Below are 10,434 nucleotides of genomic sequence, written 5' to 3' on the forward strand. Positions count from 1 at the left end.
TTTCAGCCCCTTTGATTTGTTCATTGGGGAACATCAGCACAAATAACCATACATCTGTGTGATGACTTACACCAAGTCATACATAGCTTAAGCTTTAGACTACTGTCATAAGTGATGGATTGTTCAGGTTATCTAAGAAAATTACAGTATAGCCAATACCTAGGGAGTGTGCATTTTACAAGCGCTTCTGGTTGGGAATGAGTGGTGGTCTAGTGGAGGAAGGTCCAACTACTTGGTGGTGATAGGAAAGGCTTCCCTAGTAACCTGGGATCCCATATCTCATGGGCCTCAGGTGTTCTGTGGACTAGGACTGGCACTAGTGAAAAGGGAAACTTCAGAAATATGCAAGTGTATAATTCCTGACATGGTCTAGGGGACAACTTGAAGTGCAACCTGAACAGTGCAGTGAACCAGAGGAATAGTAATGTTTAGTGTCTCAGACCCACCATCACTTAAAATTTTTCATGTAGGTGCAGTCTCCTTTCTTCACAGCAGGTGGCACTGAACTACAGCAGCAGAAGGCAAAGTCAGGAGGAATCTGTTCCTGTATTGTTTCAACAAAACCTGAAGCATTATCACCACATTGCTTCAAAATTGAAGCCTTATGTCAACTCAGGAGTTTCAACTCCTCCCATTCAAGTCTATGGTGACACTCCACTAACGCTCTTACAGGCGTTTGCAAGGCATTTGCAGTGCAGTTATGGCATGTTAACATTAGTTTATTATAGGCATTATGGTGTGGTTTTAATGCTTGCAAAATGCTTCAAAACTGCACATAGGGCATTTGGGAAGCATTTTTAACTCTTGTAAAAAGCTACTCTAATGCCCATACTAAAGCTATAGGAGTGTTTGACAAGTTAGGGCTTGTTCACACTTTAAATTTCTAAGTGTTCCCAATCAGGCGTCCTCATGCTGGGTTGTTAGAACCTGTATTGAATCCACGGCTCAAAGATTGTTAATTGCAACTGGATTCTGTGCGTTTACTGCTGCAGCACAACCGTAAGCAAGGGAGCGCTACAGACAAGCTTCCACTGATGTAAATAAGTGAATTTTTTTTAATACACTGAGCAGGCATGGCTCACTATTGTCACCATCAGGAAATGTGCCCTGAGACATGCTATGCAGCTACCAATGAAATGTATGCATATTAAAAAGGCATCAACAAAACAAAAGAGTGAATTGGTGAAGAATGCAAATCATTTACAATACTCAGCACTTGTCACTTATTTTGGATTGCACATCTACCTTCAGCTTTAATCATTAAGCTGAAAAAAGATTTTAGATATCTTCCAGTGGATAATCAACTGGAGGGTCCTTCTTACCAGCCAAGGACTGCCTATATCAACTTAATAAGAACACTAAATGCGATGCACAGGATTTTTTTTTTTATTAAAGTATTGTTTGATAGTTTTGTATATTACATGATCTATGCACTTAATGATCTTCCCCTTTAATTGAATACTTTTGGAAAATTGAATAACTCCAGACAGTTCATGGGTTTTCAAGCTGTGCCACGCTACAGTCCTGCAAAAAAAGTCAAGTAGAAATTAGTAGCTTTGATTCTACAATGTACTACAGATTAGTAAAGTATGTGTAGCCAAAACATTTTCCTTACTTTCATTGAGATGCTGTTTCTGTGTGGGGTTTTTTTTTCCCCCCAAATAAACAGTGGGTTAAGCTGCCCATTTCTGCTTCTGACAGAGTTCATTGAGACAAGACTGTTGACTGAAGATCAAAGTATTTGATGCCATTTTCTACTTCAGTCATTTTCCATTCCTGGTGCCTATCCATGGCACCATACCTGTCATCTGTATGCTGCCATATAATAGACAGGAAAAAGCAAAAAACTTAATACCATAATGTTCCTTTCCTGGTGCCCATCCATGGCTGCATACAGAAGATAGGCATGCTATATGCAGGCACCAGTAAAATTACAAAAACAAAATAAAATCTTCCATTGTGGACATTTTGCTGACAGCTGAACAAGTGGAGCACTTCTCTGCACATAAAGTTTTCCCACACTTCCTGTTACATTCGAGACCGGAAGTAAAAGCAAATCTTTCTAAGAGGATGCAGACAGCAAAAAAACCTGAAGTTTGTTGTAAACCTTTAATAATCTATCTGTAACTAAACTCATTCACCATGTAGCTGGCCAACCCCTTATTTTATCAAGTCTTACTGTGATGCTATATCCTTTATTGCCAAATTATTTCTCCATAATTTGGTATCAAATATGAAAACTGAGCTTTTCATTGCAACCTCTATGATGCACGAACAAGTGGAACAGAATTTGTCTCAAGGCAGAACCCTGGGGAACGTCCTTTGAATGGTCTAAAGTCGCAAGTGATGAGTCATTTATCACGGCTTTCTGGACAGTTTCCTATCCATGTACATACTGATAAACAGTTTGGTCTGACAAGAATGGCCACCTGTATGGAACAGAATAGGTGAGAGAATTTTACATCATGATCTGGTCTTTATTGGGCAGTGCATTCAATTGTCCAATAAAGACAATCCTTGACGTAAAAAGGATTCCCTCAAGCATTCTCTTCCATTTAAGCACCTTATGTGATCAATCATTTTTGGGCTCGTTTCCTCACACATCCTCCTTGGAATCCAACCAGCTTCCAAGGAATCCAACCAGCCTCCCAGGATTATCTGAAAAGGAAGCCAGATGAGCATCAAGAGTGACCTATATCTGCATGGGGGACAGAAATATTCCCTGCAGGTTTGACTATCCAGATGCCTGACCTCCAAATTGGGTGTCTTGCAACCCTACTAATGCGAGTAATGAGTTCTATAAATCAAACATTAAAATCAATACAAAACCCAAATACTACACAAGGATCTCCCCTGGGACTTTATCCTTTTCTCTTGTTCACTCTACTTCAGGGTTTCTCAGCCAGGGTTCCATGGAACGCCAAGGTTCCTCCAAAAAGGTTGCTAGGGGTTCCTTGAGCAATGAGCAATTTATGCTTCTCAGATATGTTTCCACTGACACCATTGATCTTACAACTGATCAATGGGAAGAATTAACCCCTTAAGCTAAAGAAGAAGAAGTATTCTCCCTACTGACCACACTAATGTATCATCAGTTTTAGATCTAGTCATTTATAGCAGGGGTTCCAAGACCAGAAAGTCTTCAATGATTCCTCCGTGTTGAAAAGGTTGAGAAAGGCTGCTCTACTTTAAAATTCCTGGTCTATCTTGATTTTTTTGTAGCCACATTTGCTGAAAGCCAATCAGTAGGTACCATTCCAGTAAGTAAAGGGTCCTTAAAAATTCTCTACATAGAGGAGTATTTGTTTACATTTGCTAACCTAATCTACAGCCTGAATCACTAAGGCATGTAACTTTCAAAAAAAGAGCTCAGCAATCACAGCACCATGTCTGAGTACTGTAGGAGCACATGGTTACAATTGTGCTGCTGTGTTATATAAACTTTCCATAAGAGGTCACTATAGCACTTTGGATATCGGTTTGCTATTCTGTTCCAAAGTACAGTACCAGCATATGACAAAAACCAGCAGAGTTGGGAAATAGGACTGCACTCCATGTCTCTTAAAGGTGTTCTTAAAGGCAATTTTAGAAAATGCTAATGGAGCGAAAGTCCCTAGAGGCTCTCATGCACAGTGCTGGATCATGATGGGGCTCAGGTAAGTATTAGGGGTGCCGTTGCACACAGGTTGTTTTCTACCTGCCCCATCCCTACAGTAAACCATTTCCCAGGGCAGCTGCCCCTCCCGCCCACCCCTTGTCCCAGCTCTGCCTTCATGCATGGAATGCATGAATGTAAAAAACCTTTAGCCTTTACCACTTTAAGTATACAGTATGTCAAGCAAAAGTTTAGTTTTGGATAAAGTATGGAAAGATTAGAACCCCCATTTGTCATTTGCTGCTATATCCATGTCAGTTAGAGATGTCTAGTGGTTTTACTAGACAGATTTTTCTTCTTCTCTCACTTCCTGATATGGCTAGCTATTCCCTGTTCTAGTAAAGAAAGCATTTTTTTATTTTACTCTACATTGTAGCAATCTCCTCAAAATAACTCACACCGCAATTAATGTCTAAACCACTGGCAACAAAAGCGAGTCCACCCCTAAGTGAAAATCTCCAAATTAGGCCCAAAGTGTCAATATTTTGTGTGGCCACCATTATGTTCCAGCACTGCCTTAACCCTCTTGGGCATGGAGTTCACAGGTTGCCACTGGAGTCCTCTTCCACTCCTCCATGACAACATCAGAGGCAACCGACTGTAGGCAAGGCACACTTGACTTCATACTCCTCACCTGGTTGCTGCCACATGCTTTACATCACCTGAACCAAATAAGCTTACCTTGGTCTCAAACCACAGGACATTGTGTATAAGGACATGGATTACTGGAACAAAGTCTGCTTGTCTTCAGCAAACTGTTTGTGGGCTAATGTTTATAAGAGGCTTCCATCTGGACCGACAGCCATGCAGACCAATTTGATGCAGTGTGCGGCGTATGGTCTGAGCACTGACAGGCTGACCCCCCACCCCTTCTCCCTCTGCAGCAATGCTGGCAGCACTCATACGTCTATTTCCCAAAGACAACCTCTGGCTATGACGCTGAGCACGTGCACTCAACTTCTTTAGTTGACCATGGTGAGACCTGTTCTGAGTGGAACCTGTCTTGTTAAACCGCTGTACAGTCTTGGCCACCGTGCTGCAGCTCAGTTTCAGAGCAACAAATCTTTTCAGATCCTCACTTCTTTGCCATGGGGGTGCCATGTTGAACTTCCAGTGACCAGTATGAGTGATACCAAATTTAAACACACCTGCTCCCCATTCACACCTGAGATCTTGTAACACTAACGAGTCACATGACCCTAGGGAGGGAAAATGGCTTATTGGGCCCAATTTGGACATTTACTTAGGGGTGTACTCACTTTTGTTGCCAGCGGTTTAGACAATGGCTGTGTTGAGTTATTTGAGGGAACCGTAAAATTTACATCGTTATACAAGCTGTACACTCAATACTTAACACTGAAGAAATGACACTTTGCTACAATGTAGTCACATAAAGAGAATGTACAAAAATGTGAGGGGTGTTCTCACTTCTGTGATATACTGTATATCTGCTACATTTCAGGTTTAAAGTTTGAGGTAATGCGCAAGGCATAGTGCCCCTTTTTATTTTATAGTTCCATACTGAGCTACCCCAGCCCCTAGGGGTCTGCACTGCCTTATTGGACTGATAGCTAAGGTTTATGAAGATCCGTCCACATATGCCATATCTGGCCCTTTGAGCACAGGTGGTTTCTTTTTGGTGAAAATAGAAGTCTATGGCTCAGTGCAGCTATCCTGCAGGAAAGCCACAGGTGCACTGTGCTGCACCCATGGATCAGTGTAAAAGCAGCCTAACCACCCTTTTTTTTCAAAGTGCCAATATGCCCATCACAAAAGTGCAGTGTATGTGATGTTTACTACACTAACCCCTTTCCTCTTCCAGCTTCTGCTGGCACCACTGTCCAAGCTGCGAGAAAGTTCCCAGGAGAAGAGCACTTATCACTCCACCAGGAGTCGGCGCTACAGAGGAAGCATCGGTTTATGCGGTTCCTTCTCTGTCTGTAGCCACCTGTTTCTTTTGCTGTCAGTGCCAGCTCCATACATTCTGATGCTCTGGGATGATAGGTCAACAACCCATTGATTGCGATCTGGGCTTGCCAACCCATGATCCCAGAGCATGGGCATGGCTCCCCTGGTTTGAGGTCTCTGGTAACATCAGAGGGCTCCACAGGCCATGGGTTGAATACTCCTGCCCTACACTGATAACAGAGGGACCACTCAAGGCCCAGAGCTTGAAGTAGAAAAGAGCGGCAGAAGTGGCCAGACCAGGGGGGGGGGACTAACTCATGGGGCTCCCGGGCAATAGGGGATCTTGGGGCCTCTGTGTCCTTGCCCACACAAAAAAAAAAAAAAAAAAAAAAAAAAAAAAAAACACCCACACAGAAGAAGGTACCAGGGGCATTTTATGGGGCCCCCTACTGACCCCGGGCAGTTCCCGAGTGCTCGAATGGTCAGTCCGCCCCTGGACCAGACAGAGGAATAGGGTAAGGAATATTCAGGGGTGAGGGGCATTGCAAGGATATACATTATCTAATCCTAGAGTTAGGCTTTAAACCCCTGCAACTCTGGTTCTATTACTTTGCACAATCAGCAAACAAACAGCTGACAGACGTGAAGTTTAGCTTGCCATTTCCACCCATTACTGCTATGTGAATGCAGAAAATATTTCATTTGTAAAAATGTAAACATTAAAAGTTAAACAAGTATTAATATCTCAAGGGGTGCAGGGGTCACCTTTAGTCTGTGGGGAGAAGCACCATGGGACATTAGGATTGCTGGAGTCGAAGCAGCAGCCATTGGAATGGCATTCGGTCGCACTGATCCGAGTAGCCGCAGTCTTGCCTTTGGTTGGAAGACACCGAGCACTGAGCGTTATCTGGTAGATAGATGACACCAAATCACAATAGATCAGACAGAGTTCACTTGTACTGCCTATATATCCATAAACTGCACACTTGACGGACAAAAAAATGCATGGACGATCAAATACAATATATGTTATTTGGCTTTATTCTCACAACATTTATACACAATTTATATGCATTTTTAAAGCTCATTACCAGCTGTATAATGTACCTCCTATCTAGGTTGCTGGGGCGATAGGTAAATTTAACCATTATGGCTCCTCTAATCATTGGAAGAGATGTTAATTTCTTTGGGCTGTCCTAGATCTCAGAGGCTGCAGGTTTGATTGCTACCCCATGCCTTCTAGAGGCTTCTGGAACACAGGGGGCTGGGAGAGTCAAATGAGCAGCTTTAATATTTGTGCTGCAGCCATTCCCTGGGGAGGTGTGCCCAGTAGGTAGCTGGAGGACAACAAATAGTCTGGAGCAGCCCTGTTCTTGTCCTGCTAGACAAGTTCCTTGCCTCAGGGGCCTGTTGCCCCCTTTGAGACAGCTTGCTGGATTTGCTGCAGTTTGCAGTCCCAGCTGTGGCAGAGCTGGGGGCCTATTCCTAATCAACTTTGAAGCTAACTAAGCAGGCTTGGATCTAACTCGTCTGATGTGAGGGTGCAGTAAAAAAGTAAGGGGGGCAGAAAATGGGAGGTCAGCATACAATACTTTACTGTCCTTGACTGATGCTAAACTGATCCAAGTTTAGTGCCAGACTAGGGAAATAAAAGTATGCAATTAGAGTGGTATTGTGGCAGGTTAGGGTAGCATAATTGCAGTATAGTGACAGGTTATGGTTAGCTGGGGCACAACTAAAATCTAGGGGGCATAGTCCATCCCAGCAGCCCCCTAACTAAGCAATTTCACCCAAGGATCTGGTCTGAAGATCTTACTAAAGAGTGCCTGGTGGAATTTGGAAAGTATGTAGGTGCCCCGTGGCATTGTGAGTATTAACCTCCCCCTCACTTAGGTGTGTCTGGTGGAAACTAGGAACTCGGCAGTTGTCCTGGGACAGAGATGTCTGGAGCAAACTGGGATGAAGTTCAGCTGTCCTGGAGAGACATTGTGAGAATAGACCTGAGCACAAGATCCAAGCAATTGTGATTTTTTTTTAAATTTGAAGAGTAGAGAGTTACACAAAAAAAAAAAAAAAAAAAAAAAAGTTCAGGCACCGACAGGCCTGATAACCATAGGAAAACTGCTAGGGCCTAAACACAGTAAGGCCCATACCAGATTCATAGCAAAGTATGAATTAAGGAATATAATTAACCACCTCAGATTTGGGTTGGTCTACTGTAGTATTGTCGAGCCATGCAGTATATTCCGATACTGTGGAATTTTTGGGGACATCCATGTGATTGTCATGTCCCTTTATATAAAAAAGGAATGATTGAGTTCACTAGGGATTTCCAAAACCTCAGGGTAGGGGCAGTAGCAGACTTCCATTTCATAATGGACTTTCTAGCATAAAAAAAAAAAAAAAAAAAAAAAAAAAAAGTGTAAGAGGCCCAGTCGTGTCCTAATAGACTTTCACTAGCCCAAGGATATCCACTTGAGGTAGGATGTGGATAGAGGTCAGGCGGGTAATAAAACTGAAGGACTGACATCCTAAAGATTTGTCTATGAGGGCAGGTCCAGAGCATATGAAAAGTAGTCCACTGGTTCCACTAGACAGCACCAACAATGGAGAGGGCAGTTTGGGTAGATTCTATGAGGGGTCAAATAAATCCTATGTAGAATTTTGAACTGAATTAGTCTATTTCTGGAAGAGCTATTCCCATATGTCTTCCCCATCCAGCTCTGGCAACTCTATCACGCCTTTGAGAGGTTAAGGTCCTTCTGGTTGGCAAAGTAGGCTGTAAATATTTGTGTGCTACTTTTGATGGCTAAGTAAGCCATCTCAAAACGAGCTACTGCTGACAGTTTCAGTTAGACCATTCCTTTTAACCTTCGGTATAGACTGTTTAAAGAAGCCTCCAGGCTGGAGCTGAAGGAGAGAGAAGGAAAGGAAACTGGCAAGAGGGATCTCCATTACCCTGCAGTCTGGAGAAGACAACCTGCCTAGCCTGGGAAAGGTCTGGAAGCAGTCTCATCCAAAGCAGAGCCCATGAGAGAGAGGGCTGCCAGATGCAATATCCAGCAAGCTCTAGGACCATGTCACAGCTCCTTAAATCTCTTGTTTTGGTTTGGGACACTCTCCAAGGCAGCTAGGTGGGCTGGTAGTAGCCCAACGTACAAGTTAGCAGTACTGAGGAAGCCAGAATCTGGGGTGAAATGTGTATAGGTGGAAGAAGCCGAGACCTAGAAGTTTTGAACTGATGACCATCTGGGAGAGCAGGGTGGTGAGCCATGTAAGGAAATTATACCTTATATGCTGGCTTGTTTTGCATTTTAGAGTAAACTGGAGGATTGTATACTGTGGCGGTGCTGGGAGAGGAGCTGGAAGACCAGAGGGTGTTCACAAGTCTGTACTCCTGTTGAGTTCATAAATGATTTAAGGTCATAAAGTGAGACAAGCGGAAGCAAGAAATCTCTCCATATAGCAGCAGACCATCAGTAAATGTGTTCCAACTAAGCAATGCATTGCATCATAGTATTGTAGTCAGACATGCTACCAGCACATCCTTTTGAAGTTTCCCCTTTGATGTTTTTACTGTGATGGAGGAGTACTGTGGATGTTCTGGAGGAGTTTTCACAAATGATTGGTCTAGAGGCATTTCCACATATGCAGTCCATCGTCAGTGTATAGAGGTATCAAGACCACACAGACAGCCAACTTTCTGCATGAGAGCGCTGCAACATCTAATGCGATATTTGGCCTACCATTCAAGGTGATCAATTATCTGTGGTGAGTGGGGCTCTGGAGGGTGGGGGGCACTATGCACAGAGAATTGCTATGGATAAGAAGAAGATTAACCATTGTATCACTTAGTATTCACATTTGATACCGGTGGATTTTTTTGGACCTTTCATATGTTTGCACAGTTATTGGACACACCATATAAATCCACTACACAATTTGATCGCATTGCATATTTGCCATTTTTTCCACTGTCATTTGAGCATGGTTAATATACATATTGGTTTGTGATTTGTCAGTCCATAGAGCATTGAAGTATGTGCACATTTGTATGGACCCTTTGTTTTAGTAGAGCCAGTGCAGCAACTTTTATGTGTGAAGCTTTATTATAAGCTCCTGCAGGTATAAATATACAAAGTGACCTTACTACCACTTTAAAGTAACAACTGCTAAACCTTAAAGCATAAAACATTGTCAGCATGCTGAGCCCCCAGCCCAAAAAAATTACACCCCGCTACTTAATTGGCAAGACTGTTCTTGGCTCTTGCCTGCACAGCCATGTCATACTGTACATTCATAGGAACAGTGGCAGAGGGACTGTATTGCACAAATACGCTGTCATCGCACTTGTAGTTCATGGATACTTCCTCCAGCTTATTAGCTGGGGATGGAGGGAGAACCTGCAAGAGCCAGCACATTGTACCTATGATTCACTGATTTTTGGTTCAATGCTTTGCAGGTTCAAAATAAAATTAACATTTTTGCAATATTGGTGCATTTTTTTGCAAACATAGAATTCTGCTTTAAGCTGTCAGCAGTGCAAAAAGTAGAGGCGTTGCTAGTCTAGCCACAGCGGGCATGGATGGTGGGTAAATCTTCCAATAACTTTTTACATCGTGTTAAGATTATGTAAATCAAGCAGTAGTGCACTGTACCTTGAGCTAGAGAGTAGAAGCACCAGTTCACTCCAGGGATGCTGGAATCAAAGCAACAGTTCTTGCTGGCACATTGTGATGCGCTGATCCCAGGATACCCACAGTTCCTCCTCCGATAGGGAGAGCCACCACACTCCAGGGTGTTATCTAAAAGGCAAAACATACATAATAGCTGGGCTGCCAAACATTTTAACACTTTAAAGATTTGTTATA

At 42.9% G+C, this 10,434-nt stretch overlaps 1 long non-coding RNA gene across 1 annotated transcript; it reads right to left on the bottom strand.

Annotated features, from left to right (window-relative positions):
- Positions 1-1,408: 1,408 nt before the first annotated feature.
- LOC149450438 (uncharacterized) lies at positions 1,409-10,364 on the bottom strand. Its single transcript, XR_016315250.1, has 3 exons — positions 10,222-10,364; positions 6,329-6,470; positions 1,409-1,524 (listed from the first exon to the last, which is right to left on the bottom strand). It is a non-coding gene; the product is annotated as an uncharacterized LOC149450438 (long non-coding RNA).
- Between the last annotated feature and the right edge of the window lie 70 nt (positions 10,365-10,434).

Source organism: Staurois parvus, unplaced genomic scaffold, assembly GCF_062004578.1.
Source record: "Staurois parvus isolate SC_StPar_1 unplaced genomic scaffold, SC_StPar_1.0 ptg000574l, whole genome shotgun sequence".
Classification (NCBI taxonomy): domain Eukaryota; kingdom Metazoa; phylum Chordata; class Amphibia; order Anura; family Ranidae; genus Staurois; species Staurois parvus.